Source organism: Vigna umbellata, chromosome 2, assembly GCF_029865625.1.
Source record: "Vigna umbellata cultivar VRB3 chromosome 2, Vumbellata_1.0, whole genome shotgun sequence".
Lineage (NCBI taxonomy): Eukaryota > Viridiplantae > Streptophyta > Magnoliopsida > Fabales > Fabaceae > Vigna > Vigna umbellata.
Window position 1 is genome coordinate 40920686 of NC_142166.1, and position 16887 is coordinate 40937572.

At 39.5% G+C, this 16887-nt stretch overlaps 1 pseudogene; it reads right to left on the bottom strand.

The window, feature by feature from the left end:
- Window positions 1–510: 510 nt before the first annotated feature.
- Window positions 511–4451, bottom strand: LOC148204013 (uncharacterized; annotated as a pseudogene).
- Between the last annotated feature and the right edge of the window lie 12436 nt (window positions 4452–16887).

Genomic DNA, 16887 nt, shown 5'->3' on the forward strand with positions numbered 1-16887 from the left:
ATCACTCTTCATTCCTGGCCACCAGAACGACTTCCTGAGATCTTGATACATCTTAGTCATACCAGGGTGTATGCTAAGACGGCTGTGATGTCCTTCCTCAAGAATGATTCTTTTCAACTCGCCATCATTCGGAATGCACGTTCTATCCATATAGCGTAGCATACCATCAGTTCCAGTGTTAAAATGTTTTGCTTGCTCTGTACCGAGTGCGCTTAAGATCTTCACTAACTCTTCATCTTCTCGCTGTTTCACTCTGATCCGGTCGAATACGTCACTAGAGATTCTAAGAGTACAGCATTTGATAACATTCGGTTGCAAGTCAAACTGTAACCTTAGATCTCTAAAACTTTCTACCAAACTCAACTCTCGGACCATCATGGAGGAGACGTGAACTACTTTTCTGCTTAAAGCATCTGCTACCACATTTGCTTTTCCCGGATGGTAGAGTAGTTCAAAGTCGTAGTCCTTCAAGAACTCCAGCCAACGTCTCTGTCTCATATTCAGCTCCTTCTAATCAAACAGGTACTTGAGGCTCTTGTGATCACTGAATACTTGAAATGTCGATCCATACAAGTAATGTCTCCAGATTTTCAAGGCAAAGACGACTGCTGCTAATTCCAGGTCGTGAGTTGGGTAGTTCTTCTCATGAACCTTCAGTTGTCGAGATGCATACGCAACCACCCTCTTCTCTTGCATGAGTACACAACCCAAACCCTGATGAGACGCGTCACAATATACCACGAAGAGTTTAGCCGTGTCAGGTATGACTAATACCGGTGCGCTTGTTAACTTATTCTTCAATTCCTGGAAACTTCCTTCACACCGATCGGTCCAAGCGAACGGTTGATCCTTTCTGGTCAGCTGAGTAAGCGGAGCTACTATTTTGGGAAATCCTTCAATGAACCGTCTATAGTATCCCGCGAGTCCCACAAAACTACGAACCTCTGTAACTGAGCGTGGACTCTCCCATTCCAGTACTGCTCTTACTTTAGCCGGATCTACTGAGATTCGTTCAGCTGAAATCACATGTCCCAAGAACGGCACTTTCTTCATCCAGAATTCACATTTAGAGAATTTGGCATATAACTCCTTTTCTCTTAGCACGCCTAGAACGATCCTCAAGTGATCCTCATGCTCTTCATAGCTTTTGGAGTAGACAAGAATGTCATCAATGAAGACGACTACGAACTTGTCTAGATACGGTCTGAAGATACGATTCATGTAGTCCATAAATATTGCTGGGGCGTTTGTCACACCGAACGGCATTACTACATACTCGTAGTGTCCGTATCGAGATCGGAAGGCTGTCTTCTGGATGTCTTCTTCCTTCACCCGAATCTGATGGTATCCCGACCGTAAATCAATCTTTGAGAATATGGTCGCGCCATGTAGTTGATCCAGTAGGTCGTCTATCCGAGGCAAAGGATACTTGTTCTTGATAGTCACCTTGTTTAACTGCCTGTAATCAATGCAGAGACGAGAACTGCCATCCTTCTTCTTCACTAAGAGTACCGGCGCTCCCCAAGGTGATGCGCTTGGTCTGATAAACTGCTTGTCCATTAACTCTTCAATCTGCTCCTTGAGTTCAGCTAACTCTGCTGGCGACATCCGATAGGGTGCAATAGAGATAGGTCCAGCATTCGACACTAGGTCGATAGTAAATTCCACCTCGCGTGGAGGAGGTAGTCCGGGCACTTCGTCAGGAAATACATCAGGGAATTCATCCACGACTGATCGTCCTCCATTCAGTTTATTGGACGATCGCTCATGATTCAAATCTTCAAATCGTTCGTCCGAATGCGTCATGATCAGAAAGCAACCGGCGCCATCCACGATGTCTTCTTTCAGTTGACCGAGCGTCACTGATAGATCCACTTCATACTCGTCCGGAAACACCAATTCCTTTGCACCACAATCTATGAGAATGCGGTTGGTAGTCAACCAATCCATTCCTAAGATTACTTCTAGATCTTTCAAGGGTAGACAGATGAGATTCACCTTATAATTACGCCCCTCAACCTCTATAGGACATTTAACACATACAGTAGACGTCCTAACCTCACCTGCCGCTAGGGTTGATACTACCAGGTCGAACTGCATCTCGCGTTCGGCTATACCCAATTTTTCGACGCACGCCTTCGAGATGAAGGAATGTGTCGCCCCCGAATCATACAGCACACAGCAAGGCTTCCCAAATAATAAACATGTACTGGTGATGAGCGTACCTGAACTGGCAGCTTCGGCGCCTGTTATAGCGTAAACACGACCAACCGCTTGTGCTCTTCCACCCCGATTCTGTTGCATCCTCCCGGCATTTGGCGGCCTCATTACGGCTCGCCCGCCCATATTACACTCGTGCTCCATGTGACCGTTTCTTCTACAGCGAGTGCAGTATTTTACTCCCTCCAACAGAGGACACGACGATCTGTAGTGTGGTCCTCCACACTTAAAACATCTGACTGATCCCTGCTGTCCAGACTGTCCGGCAACAACCATAGCCTGGGAATTAGATGGTTGTGCTGGACGAGCATACGGCAACCTGTTCCGATTCATATTCGGCCTGGTCATGATCGGCCCTCTAGTTGGTTGTTGCTGCTTCTTCAGTCGTTCTGCTTCAGCCACATTTTTCTCTAACACTTTTGCTCTCTCAATCATGGCAGGAAAAGACTTAATGCAGAGGCTGGATATCAATACCTTAAGATCACTTCTCAGTCCATTTTCAAACTTCCTGCACTGCCACACTTCACTGGTGGCAAGGGTATTAAAGCGAACCAGATGTTTGAACCTGTTGGTGTACTCAGAAACAGACATATTACCTTGTACCAACTGGAGAAATTCCACCTCTTTGCCGAAACGAACACTATCCGGGAAATACTCCTCATAAAACTTGCCCTTGAAGACTTTCCAGGAAATAGGGCTGTGAGATTCTGTTAGTAACATCTTCGCAGTCGACCACCAATGACTGGCCTCTCCAGTCAACAGATACTCAGTGAATGCCAGTCTTCGATCGTTCGGACATTCCTTGGCATCGTAAATCTGTTCCATGTCCCTTATCCACTGATCAGCTCCGTCGGGAAGGCACTTCCCATCAAATTTTGCAGGACGATGCTGTAAAAAGTTCTCCAAACTCCACTCAGTCTGAGGATTAGCGTTTGAAGCAGACGCCCCAGGCGTTCCCCTAGTGGTCGCAATGATCTCCATCAACTGTCTCTGGGTCGCTTCAGAATTTGCGCGAGCGGCCTCTAAACTCTGTAAGGCAGCTGCATTTTGCTGCATCAAAACATCGTTCTACTCTTGTAGCCTTTCGATCACTGATTCCAACAACCTGGTGTTGTTGGGCGCATCATGTTCATTGGTCTGTGGAGGAGGAGGAAGTCTTGGTGCCATTTGTTCTCTGAGAAACAGAGAAAACGGCCATTAATTAAATTCAAAGAGTCTAAAACACTCAATAAAGAACGTTGAGCACACAGCAAAACGAGCATGGTGTACTCACAACCTACAATGTCCTTAAAAGAACAAAACTGCTCTGATACCACTAATGTGACATCCCAAAAATACAGTATTAAACCATAAAATCAGGAAATCACATTTAATAATAATCCAAACAGTTTTTCCACTAGAAATAAAAAAAAAACCAAACGAACGCTCAAGGACGAACGTCCTTGAGTACAATCTTACAGCAATAAGGACGAATGCGCAAAAGCCGAACGTCCATACATAAAGGTTACAAATTTAAAACGAACGGTACATGAAATCTTGACCGAACGGCTTACAAAGGGAATTACCGAACGGTCGTAATCTTAAAATGCAAACATAAGGTGGTCGAACGACCACTGAATCCAACTACTACACTACCAGCCGAGCGTCTCACTGCTCGGTCTTCACTTCGACTTCAACCAAGTTCTCTTCATTCAGCGCCTCTTCCAAACGCTCGTCTCCTTCTGCTCACATCCACACGGATGATCATTGCAATGACAAGACGGACGTACAAGGACAATGGACAACACAAGGAAAACGAAAGGGTAAGCTTACGTAATTTAACTCATGCATCAACATACAATTCCAGGTAAACAGTTCAACATACTTGCATATCTCAACATACACATTCATTACATAACAACCCACTTTAACGTACTCACTAAATAAAACTCAACACGACTGACTGTCCGGACTGTATGAACTCTGTGTAGCTTCGGTGTTCGTGCACCCGGGTGATGTAGTAACTGGAACTCTCATCAGCTGCCACCCGAGGTTAATCCTATCTGTCCAAATAACTATCAGGACTAGGACCTCCTGCCGTTCCCACACATGATGTACCCCCTCTACGTGAGGACGAGTACTCACGGAACATCAGGATGAACAACCGGCTAAGCTTACCACATTCATACATTACAAATCTCAATAATCAAGTTCTGAGTCGTTCCTCCTTGGAACGCTCTTTCATAAATCAACTTTCCATTCATCTCATGTAATCTTCATCCTTTACTATTTGTCATTTTACTATTCATCATTTACTGTTCATCATAAACTATTCCTCATTTAAATACCGAACGTTCCATCACAAGGGGAAAGAGGACGAACGCTATCCGCGAGACCAAAAGACGTTCGTCGGATCAAAGACCGAACGCTAAAAGCGAGACTTCGTCGGATCAAAGACCGAACGCTAAAAGCGAGACCAAAAGACGTTCGTCGGATCAAAGACCGAACGCTAAAAGCGAGACCAAAAGACGCTCGTTCGTAACACAGACCGAACGCTAAAATCTGCAGAAAATTCCAATAGTACTGTTCATTGGACGAACGCTCAGCATAAGGCCGAGCCTTACTTAGAGCGAGCGCTCGGTTTAAGACCGAGCCTCATTTATAGCAAACGCACGGTATGAGACCATCCGTCACTTTGAGCGTACGTTCGGTGTAAGACCGAACGCTTTCCACAACGATCGTCCGGTGTGAGACCGAACGTTCAATAACTTAAATTAACAGATATTGATAAATAAACTAAAGCATATTTGGAGAAGTAATACGGACGGGAACATGCACTGTTTACACATAATTATACAAGTACAAAAGAGAGAAATTTATCAAAAGTATCAGATTCAACCAGTCAAGACCGAACGCTCAAACAGAGCGTTCTGGGATGAGGACGTTCGTCCACAGCCAGGGAATTTTATCATGTTGGACAACAAAACCGAACGGTCAGATACCGGCTCAGTAACGAACGTAAAATATCATGGGAATTAAAAAGAGATTATCAAACAGTGCTTGGCCGAACGCTCAAGCATGGCAAATTAGGACGAGGACGTTCGTCCTTTAAAAGTGATTTATCAAAATGACCGGATCAACATATCAAACCTTTTATTAGGGAAAAACCGAACGTTAAATGACTGTTCATAACGAACGTACATGTTCATAAAGTCCTTTTACAATTCATTTTTCATTTCCAGTTCATTTCTCATAGTTCCTGATGGAAACCCATTTAGGGCATTCCATTCAAAGGAGTATCAACTTAAGCTAAGGCTAAGAAAGGGAAGTGAAGATGGATTGTTAAAGACTCATTCTTAATTTTCTTTCTCTAAGTCTTAGTAGGATTCTCTTTAATATGTTTATATGTGTTTTGTAGGGTCTAATAAAGCTAGGAGATCATGGATCAACTAGCCAAGAAACTTGATAAATCAAGAAACAAGGAAACATCAAGAATGAAGAAGCAAGCCAAATCTTCACTTAGAGGAATGTTGGAATCTTCACTTGGATCCATAGTAAGCTGCTTTGGAAGCCCACATGAGTCACATTCCAACCAGCAGCTTGGTTGAAGTTGAAGAAAGCCTAGTGCTCAGCAGATGAGGGTTTGCGCCCAGCGTCAACAAATGCACCAGTTGCCACTCACGTTTCTTCACCAGCTTCTTGTTTGATAGGCCACGTAGCCACTCACGTTTTCTTTCCACTTGCACAGCTGGCCCTTGCATCATAGTTAACGTTGTAGACGTGAACCAGGAGCTTGGTTTCTCCTTTAAATACATTGCTCCATTGGTTGTAACCCACCTTTGATTTAAATGAAGAATTGTTTTCTGTTGATGCTGTCCAGAACTTTCTTCTTGTTGAAGGTCACCAAGAGAGAGCTTGAGAGTTTCCTCTAGCCTCTCTCCCTAGCTAGGCTCCATTACTAGCAAATCTCCACCAATCTGCATCCCATTCAGCACCCAAATCTCTGCCTTCATTCCATTTTCTCCATCACAGCTTCATCAGTTTCTCATCACCGAATCATCCATTCTTCCTCTGGTCATCATCATCATATTTCATCTCTTTCCGCTGCAACCAAATGATGCTCGTCCTTCTTTCCAGTTCAAATTCCAGAAGCTCCTAGAAGAAGTTCCGTTGATTCCATCTTGCACCAGAATCAGCTGGATCCTTCTTCCATCAAGTGGTATCCAGAGCTTAGGTTCTCCACGCACCAAGGAGCTAAGCATTTCTTCTCATTCTGCAATTTAATTCTGCTGAATTCCATCTCTGTTTCTGTTTTCTGTTTCTGTTTTCTGTTTCTGTTTCAGTTTTTGTTCTTTTAATTCTGCTTCTGTAATTCTGTTCCAGCCTTTAATTCTGTGTTCTTACAGTGTCTTATGTCCATCTTTCATTTTAAACGGTGAATTTTATTTGTTTGAGTCATTTCCAGCTTTAATTTTCAATTTCAGTGTTGTCTTGGTCATGTGCAAGTGAATATTGCAGTTTTAAATTCTGTCACTGCTTTGGTATTCTTTTCTGTTGGTTTAATTCGTTTTGCTTGAGTTCAAGTGCTAGATAAACTATATATCAACCAATAAAGGCAATGAGAATTTGTTCTAGCCTTGGTGATACAAGTTAAAGCACTAGAAATCCATTTTGATTTCAAATCTGTGTTGAACTCTGCTGCAGAATTTCAATTCTGTTTTTAAATCATGAATCTGTTTTCCAGTTGATTTCTTTTGATTCTAGTGCTTTATACAAATTTGGTTGATGATATTGAATGATGCTAAAAGTGTAGCAGACCATTACAAGCAATGAAATGCAATTTGCATAGCTTGGTTGCTCACAATTAATAGCATTCCACTGTTTCAGCTTTTAATCCAAGCTTTTCACCGTGCTAAGTTTCTTTGAATTGTCCAATCTGAGTTTGGTCATGCTAAGCATCTCAATTCTAGCTTAGTTCCATAGAGTAACATCATCTTGAGTCAATTTCTTTGCTGTCCATTCTTGATTCCTTGAAATCTGATTTCTGATGGTATTTTTGGTGCATTTTTGCTTCATAAATAGGTTATAGCAAGGGTGAATTGTTGAATCTTGCTATTTCTGTGCATTTACAACGCTTGAGCAAGTTTAAATTGTCATTTGAAAGTTGTTTGCACTGTTCATTTGGTCATTTTCCAGCCTATATGCAGATTTGCCTTTTAAACCTTCAAATTGTGTTTTAAATGGAAGTGAACCAGTGATTTTGCATTGAAGTATGTTTCTGATTGGTTTAACAGTTTGGACATGCTTAAATTCATTATACAAAGTTGTTTGAAGAAGAAATTCAGCTGTTGAATCACTTCCACACAGTTTTGGGTTTAAAACCACAAAATCAATCCAATTTTTCTGGTGTAGAGTTGAAAACTGAATCTGTTTTGATGAATGTGCTTTGAAATCCAATTTGGCTTGCAGCAATACCTGGTTCAGTGATTTAAAATAGAATTAAATGGTTAAAAGAAGAAAAGAAAAGGTGGTGTTAAAAGGGATTCTGAACCGTGCAGCCCAGTCAAAACCCAAAAACACAAAATCTGGGTTTCTTTGAGGCATTTCATCGAACACCTTCTGTTTTTATCAAACAGTTTCGTGCTAACTGTCTTTCAACCTGCATTTTGGGTTTTCTTGCTTTATTAATCAGTTCTAGAACCATTCATAAGTTCCTTTTGACGTTCCAACCTGTTTTTAAAGCTTTAAACTCATTGATTGGTCATTCTTGGAATTCTGATTTTGTTCATCAAAGTAAATCTATTTCAGTTTAAAATCCTGGTCATTTGGTCACTTTTAATCTGATTTGTGGTGCTGTTTAGATGCTTATTGGTGCAGATTTTGTGCTAGGGTGATTGCTCATGCTAGTGGTAGCATCTTGAGGGGTGGAAACTCATATAGCTCTTGATCCAAGTGCCTCCACAACAAGGAAAAATAGCTTCCTGAAACACCATTCTGCAGTGAGAAAAAGAGTGAAAATTTGGCAACTCCACTAGCCAAATTTTGAGACACAAGCCAAACAGTTGAGTGTTGGTGAGATTGAGTGTATATCATCCAAAAGAAATTTGTCAGTGGAGTGAAAATACCCTGAAACTGTTCAGAAAGTGAGATTTGAGTGGATGCACATGAAGCCAAAATACTTGGCCGAGAGGAAAATCCTGTTTTAGCTTCCAATGCTGAAAAGTCCAATTTCTTAAATCTGATTTGTGCTATTCAATATGTCTATGCAGTTTTTCTTTTGCAAGGCAATGCCAATGATCAAAAAGATTTTTGAAACACCTATTTGAATTGGTTTTTGCAATTAAAGAATTAATTTGCTCAATTGGAGCATTAGCTTTTCTTTGATATAATAGTGCAGGTCTGAAACTGAATGGTGATCTTCAAGGAGATGCAAATGGATCTATCTAAGCTGAACTGCTACTGATTTGACGAGAAAGTAATTGGATGAGTGCAAACCCCAGATTTCTCTGTGCAAAATTGTTTTGGAATGTATCCTGTAGCTAACTGCAGCAGTTCACGTAAACATTGATTAAGCACTGTGCCAATCATCAAGCATACATCTGATTGCATCTCAAGGGCTGAATACAACCTGTTCCAGTGCAGAAAACATGTTCTGCAGTAGCTAGTTTTGGTCTACAAGATTGAAACACCAATGTATAAGAGTTGAATGATCAAAACAAGCAAGGAGGCAGCTGGACAAGTTCAAGCAGTACACATATGGAGCAGCAGAGTAGTGTATCTTGATTCTCTTGGAATTCTAAATTTGTAATCTGTTTCCATTTTAGCTTTCATTTTGTAAAAGGCCATTAAGACCAAGTATTTGGAAGAGTCCTTGGTGCTCTCTCCAATCTTGGCAATTTTCTTTGCTTGCTTTGATAGTAGACGGTGAGTGTGTCTTGTTAGCCAAAGCTACAAGCCTCACCTAGGATTTCTTTTGTTTTTATTTTCATGCTCTAAGATTTTGTTCCATTAGAAGTATAGGTGTTTTATCTTTCATTTAGATTGTTTGAGTCCATTTTAAATTCAATAGTGAATCTTACTTTGAAAATGGTAAAGTAAGTAACCTTAGACATTCTGGCTAGGTAAGACTTGGTATTTAAGCGGCCTTTGGCTCACCTCTCTTACCTGGGAATTGTCTCTAGGTAAAATCTTAAACCTTTTCAAACTAAGAATCCACTTTTGAAATTAAAAAGATGTATGAGGAAATCATGATCACCAAGAGAGGAATAGAAATGAGTGAGCTTAGGAACTTGTTTGCCCAATACATGAACAATCAAAATGAGTGTGAACAAAAGAAAGAAGGAAGGATGAAAGGTACAGTCAAGCTAGGATAGATATTCCATTTTTTGGTAAAGACATTAGTGCTTTAACATACTTAGCTTGGGAAAGAAAAATTGATAAAATACATCCTTTTCTTGCTAGAGATAGTGAATCCTTTGCTCTTAACATATATCTTTCTAGATTAGAAGAACATGCAAGTGAGTGGTGGAGTCATAGGCAATATAGTGTCAAGAAAGGTAGAAAATCCTCCATTCATGATTGGTATGAGCTAAGAGCTTGCATGAGAAGAAACTTTGTTCCTCCTTCAGCCAAGAGAGACCTAGAATTAATGGGACACCTCATTCAAGAGGGAAAAACATTTATGAAAGGTCTAGATGATTTCTCTAGAAGGGAAATTGAATTTAAAGAAAAACTTGAGAAACTCTTGGATAAGAGAAGAAAGAGAGAGACTAGAAGGAGAGAAGAGGAATTGAGAGAAAAGATAGAAGAAGAAAAGAGAAAGAGAGAAGAAGAGAAGAGAGCAGAAGATGAGAGAAGAGAAAAAGAAAAGAGAGAAAAGGAGCATTTGCTACTGATGGCAAATTCTACTCCTACAATTCAAAGGGAACCAAAAAGGGAAGGTTTCCAATCCTTTAATTCTTCTTCAATTATCTTTAAGTCTTTACATGATAACTTCTCTTTTAAACCAATTGCCACACAAATTATCATTACACTACCCTCTTCAAAATATGGCAATTTAAATCTTGAGTTATTGTTACCCCTTAGGGATACAAGAAACTCAAGATAAAAGAAAAGTGACTTGTGAAATAGGACTGTCAGATTTCTTTAAAACTATAAAACAAAGTCCTTATTCTAAAGTTACTTCCATAAAAAAATTCTTTCTTGGATTGATACTAATTGGAGATATATTTGATGCTTATTGTAGATATATTTTTGATCCAGGAGGAAAGTAACAAACCAAAGTTGTGCTTCTTTATCTTCCCGATTTGAGGACAAATCGTTTTTCAAGAGGGAGGGTATGATGGAAACCCATTTAGGGCATTCCATTCAAAGGAGTATCAACTTAAGCTAAGGCTAAGAAAGGGAAGTGAAGATGGATTGTTAAAGACTCATTCTTAATTTTCTTTCTCTAAGTCTTAGTAGGATTCTCTTTAATATGTTTATATGTGTTTTGTAGGGTCTAATAAAGCTAGGAGATCACGGATCAACTAGCCAAGAAACTTGATAAATCAAGAAACAAGGAAACATCAAGAATGAAGAAGCAAGCCAAATCTTCACTTAGAGGAATGTTGGAATCTTCACTTGGATCCATAGTAAGCTGCTTTGGAAGCCCACATGAGTCACATTCCAACCAGCAGCTTGGTTGAAGTTGAAGAAAGCCTAGTGCTCAGCAGATGAGGGTTTGCGCCCAGCGTCAACAAATGCACCAGTTGCCACTCACGTTTCTTCACCAGCTTCTTGTTTGATAGGCCACGTAGCCACTCACGTTTTCTTTCCACTTGCACAGCTGGCCCTTGCATCATAGTTAACGTTGTAGACGTGAACCAGGAGCTTGGTTTCTCCTTTAAATACATTGCTCCATTGGTTGTAACCCACCTTTGATTTAAATGAAGAATTGTTTTCTGTTGATGCTGTCCAGAACTTTCTTCTTGTTGAAGGTCACCAAGAGAGAGCTTGAGAGTTTCCTCTAGCCTCTCTCCCTAGCTAGGCTCCATTACTAGCAAATCTCCACCAATCTGCATCCCATTCAGCACCCAAATCTCTGCCTTCATTCCATTTTCTCCATCACAGCTTCATCAGTTTCTCATCACCGAATCATCCATTCTTCCTCTGGTCATCATCATCATATTTCATCTCTTTCCGCTGCAACCAAATGATGCTCGTCCTTCTTTCCAGTTCAAATTCCAGAAGCTCCTAGAAGAAGTTCCGTTGATTCCATCTTGCACCAGAATCAGCTGGATCCTTCTTCCATCAGTTCCACTCGTTCACATAAAGAAAATCTTATTTTTCATGCGACTCATATCATGTACTTTCATATATTTCATTTCATCCAAGCAACGAACGTTCATGCATCTAAATCACATCCAAATCAACATATAATATTCTCATACTTTCAAAATAACGAACGTTCATGCAAATTAGTCGATACCTTCCTCTTGACAGTAGCCCTTTGCAACTAACCTGGCTTTGTTCTTTGTGATGTTTCCATCTTCATCAAGCTTGTTTCTAAACACCCACTTTGTTCCAATGACTTGAAAATCATCTTGTCTAGGAATGAGTTGCCAAACATCATTCCTTTCAAATTGATTAAGTTTTTCTTGCATAGCAACACACCATTTATCATCTTGAAGAGCTTCCTTTATGTTCTTAGGTTCTACCTGAGACACAAAAGCTACTGTTAAGCAGAAATTATTAAGATTGTGTCTAGGAGTTACCCCTTTTAATATATCTCCGATGATGTTGTCCAGAGAAAGTCCTCTTGGTTGTTGATAGCTTTTAGGATCAACTATTTGATGTTCATTTTGAGTTTCTGGTGGATAGTTTTCATTTAGATACATCTCTTCAAGAGCTTCCCTCAAATAATCCTCATCACCTGCAATTGATTTATTTGACTAAAGAGGGTTCACCTCAAGGTCCACAATTTCATCAAAGACAACATGCATTGATTCTTCAATTGTCAAGGTTCTTCTATTAAACACCCTATATGCTTTGCTAGTTAAAGAATATCCTAAGAAGATTGCCTCATCAGATTTAGCATCAAATTTGCCTAAATTATCTTTACCATTATTCAAAACAAAACATTTACATCCAAAGATTTTCAAGTGAGATACATTTGGTTTTCTACCGTTAAACAGTTCATAGGGAGTTAGCTTAAGAATAGGCCTAATTAGCATTCTGTTCAACACGTAACAAGCAGTACTAACTGCATCAGCCCAAAAGTATTTTGGCACATTTGATTCATTTAAAAGAGTCCTAGCTAGTTCTTCTAATGACCTATTTTTCCTTTCAACAACACCATTTTGTTGGGGAGTTCTTGGAGCAGAGAAATTATGAGCAATTCCATGTTTTTCACAAAACTTTTCAAAAGATTCATTTTCAAACTCACCACCGTGATCACTTCTCAAGGTTTTGATTTTCAATTCCTTTTCATTTTGAACACGTTTTGCAAACGATTTGAATGCTTTAAAAGCTTCATTTTTAAGGGTTAAGAAGAATGTCCAAGTAAATCTAGTGTAATCATCAACAATCACAAGAGCATAGTAGTTTCCACCAAAACTTTTAATTCTAGATGGACCAAACAAGTCCATATGCAGAAGTTCTAAAGGTTTTGATGTTGAAATCATAGTTTTAGATGAGAATGAGGATTTGGTTTGCTTTCCCTTTTGACATGCAGAGCAAAGTTTATTTTTCTCAAATTTTAAATTTGGCAAACCAATCACAAGATTTTTTGAAATCAATTTATTCAAATGTTGCATATGTATATGTGCAGCTCTTTTATGCCATAGCCAAGGGTTTTCCTCTTTAGCAACTAAACATGTTATATTATGACTAGATGCATTTTCAATATCAATCAAGTAAATGTTATTATGCCTAACACCTTGCAAAGCAATTTCAGTAGAATCTTTAAAATATACGTTGCATCTATCACGTTCAAAAGTTACCTTGAGACCCTTGTCACATAATTGACTTATGCTTAGGAGATTGTGTTTGAGACCTTCAACACATAATACGTCCTTTATAGTCAATGTGTTTCCTCCTCCAATGTCTCCATTTCCAATGATTCTACCTTTGTTGTTATCTCCATAAGTCACAAAGCCTTGCTTCTTCTTCTCAAAAGAAATAAACTTTTTCTTGTCACCGGTCATGTGTCTTGAACAACCACTGTCAAGATACCACAGTGACTTCTTTGACTTAATAAGTTCCTACAAAACAAATTTGAGCAAGACTTTAGGTCCCCAATCTTATTATGGGTCCTTGGGGTTAGTTTATGCAAACATACATCATTTTACAGTTTTAACCCATGCATATTTACCATTTGGAACACCAAAATGTTTGATGCTGCATTTGTTTGAGGTGTGACCAAGTTTCATGCAGTAAAAACAACAAGCCTCATACACTTTATTTTTCACAAAAGTTCCTTTTTCTACCCAAATTCTACGAGTTCTTATCACTTTAGATTTTTTGTGTAGATGCGTGTTTCCACTTCTTGCATTGCTTTTCTCAAGGTTTGTTTTGGCATATGACTTAGACTTAGTTGCCTTTGCAAGTAAATTCTCAAGAATATCTATATCAAACAGATGACTTTTACATGATAGACATTCAATAGGTTGTACAATAGTATCAGATTCAGATAATTTAGTTTCCAAATTACTAACTTTGTTTCTTAAAACAACTTCGTCATCTAGTACTTTTTCATACCTCAATTTCAATTCATTATGCTCTTTCTTTAGCTTTTTATGAGCAACATCAAGTTTTTCAGATTCATTTAACAAATCAAGAAATGCCTTTTGTAAGTCAAACTCATTACTTGACTCTAAGCTAGAATCACTTACTTGGCTTCCTGCATCTTCTAGGTCTGCCATTAAGCACAAATTTGCTTCTTCATCTGAAACGCTTGAGCTTGAAGAACTAGAAGCATTCTCTTCCCAAGCTATGTAAGCTTTCTTCTTCTTTGGAAACTTTCTTTCTTTCTTTTCTTCACTTTTCTTATTTTTAGGACAGTCAGTCTTCACATGACCTCTTTCTCCACATCCATAACATTTAATGCTTGAAGAAGATCCATGATTTTCTTTCCTTTCTTCACGGTATTTGTCTTTTCCCTTGGCTTTCATAAATTTTGCAAACTTCTTAATCATAAGACTCATGTTTTCTTCATCATCATCGGAGTCATCATCTTCAATCCTTTTAGAGTTCTTTCCTTTGGAGATCTCGGACTTGAAGGCTAGTGTCTTTCTTTTGCCTTGATCTTCTTCAGCCGTCAATCTTCTCAACTCAAGTTCATGCTCACGGAGTTTCCCAAACAAGATTGGCATAGACATTTGAGTAAGATTTTGAGACTCAGAGATGGCAGTCACCTTTGGTTGCCAAGACCTGTCCAATGATTTCAAAATTTTTACATTTAATTCATCAGTATCAAAAGTCTTACCCAACCCTGTCAAGTGATTCACTATGTGAATGAACCGCTTTTGGACATCAGAAATTGTTTCTCCAGGTTGCATTCTGAACATCTCATACTCCTGAATGAGAGTGTTCTTCCTTGCACGTTTCACGTCCTCTGTTCCTTCATGTGTGACTCTGAGAACCTCCCACATTTCTTGTGCTGTCTTACAAACTGAAATTCTATAAAACTCATCAAGTACAACAGCAGATGAAATAATGTTGCGAGCCTTAATATCAAATTGAGCTCTTCTATTTTCCTCTGGAGTCCAGTTAAAGTATGGTTTTTCTACTTCTACACCATCAATAGTTCTTTTTGGAATATAGGGACCATTTAGTACAGCTTCCCAGATGCCTCTGTCAACAGACCCCATAAAAATTTCCATTCTGACTTTCCAGAATGCATAGTTATCACCAGTAAAGAGTGGTGGTCTGTTGATTGAAGCACCCTCGGCATATACTTGAGTTTGATGACCGGCCATTTTCGAAAAAAATTTTGAAAAAATATCAAAGCAAGCTCTGATACCAATTGTTGGAACAATCGGTACCGTTATAGAATTTTGCACAGCGGAATAACTTATAAAGCGGAAAGCGTGTTCAGTCAAACTCTTAATAAGATGGTCAGTTTTAGAAATTTAATTTTCTTAGAGACAAATTTCCAAACCGTTGATGTACGTACAATAAAATAAGTATAGGGAATAAGAAGAACAACACAGAATTTTTATCCTGGTTCGAATCAAAAGATTCTACGTCCAGTCGTTAATCACTATAAATAGTGATTAACCTTTTTCACTAAAAATTGTTTAACAGATTACAAGATAATGAACAATAAAAATGAATAGAACTACTCTACCAACTTGAAGAGAACCACTTCAGCAATCGACCAACGATTCACAAGCTTCTCCTTTCACAAGACCAGGCAGAGCACCTTGCTAACTTGAAGAGAGTCTGCTCCGACTATCGACACACGATACGCGAGCCTCTCCTTTCACAAGACCAAGCAAGGGAACAATGAACAAAAAGCTTTCTGAGAACGTTCCTCTGACACACAGTGTTCTAAGATTTCTCAGTTCAAAAACAACGTTAACGTTCTAATTTCTCCAAAACAAAATATATAGCCAAGTACACTGAATGCCAAAGGTCAGCTCCCAACTGCCATGAATAATCGATTATTGTAAGTGATAATCGACTATTCAAGTCCGTTATAGGTTTTCAAAAATGTGATAATCGATTATATGAAGTGATAATCGATTATTCAAGTATGACTTGTGATAATCGATTATTGCTTCATCATAATCGATTATTGTAGTTAAAAATGTAAGTTTACAAGGTTTACAAGAATTTCCTACTACATTTAATTTCTACAAATTGCTTTTAACTAATTCTAATATCTTCTGCAACTAAAACTTCTTGTAACATCATCAAAACAAATTTCTTCAAGATTTACCAATACTCCTTATTGGTAACACATTCCACTGAAATCAAAAAAAAAAACGAACCTTCACTCAGCACGAGGTGCGGCGGTTGGAACACAGACGAAGATAAAGGTGTGGGTGGGACTGACAACCCGGAAAACCCCTCTTTTTGGTCCACCGAACAGTCCACACTCCGGCGACACTCCGGCGATGCTCCGACGGCACTCCGCCGGCACTCCGGGACAGGGACGGAAGCAGCTGGGACGACGCGAGACCTTCAACGCGCCCCTAGTTCGCTGGGCCGGACCGGACGGAAGACGATGGCGTCTTCCCTTCCTTCGCCAACGTCGAACCTGTGGCGACCGTGAATCGGAATCGCCTGGAGGGGTTCGATAGCTCCCAGACAGCCTTCAACGTTGTCCGGCGACACTCCGGCAAGCACTCCGTCGGACGTCTCTCTCTCCAACTCCCTTTCTCCAAGTTGTTCGGCCTCTCTAGGTTACACTCTCTATCTCTGAACCTTCGCGCTTCTCTCTCTTAAATTGTTCCAAAATCAATTTCAAATTTGAAACGCGGACCTGCAAACCCTGACCACTCCCTTTCCACGTCATATTTCATTTTCATTTAATTTTTCCAACTGGACCACTCAAATTTAGACACGTGTGACGTGTCTAAATGTTGTCAAAAGTGGTTGTTCAAATATCATTTTCCAATTTATATAGAATATTGTAAACTTTAAGAAAACAAAAATCCATTCTTGCATTTAGTATGGAGTTGTAAAAATGGTTTTGCTGAC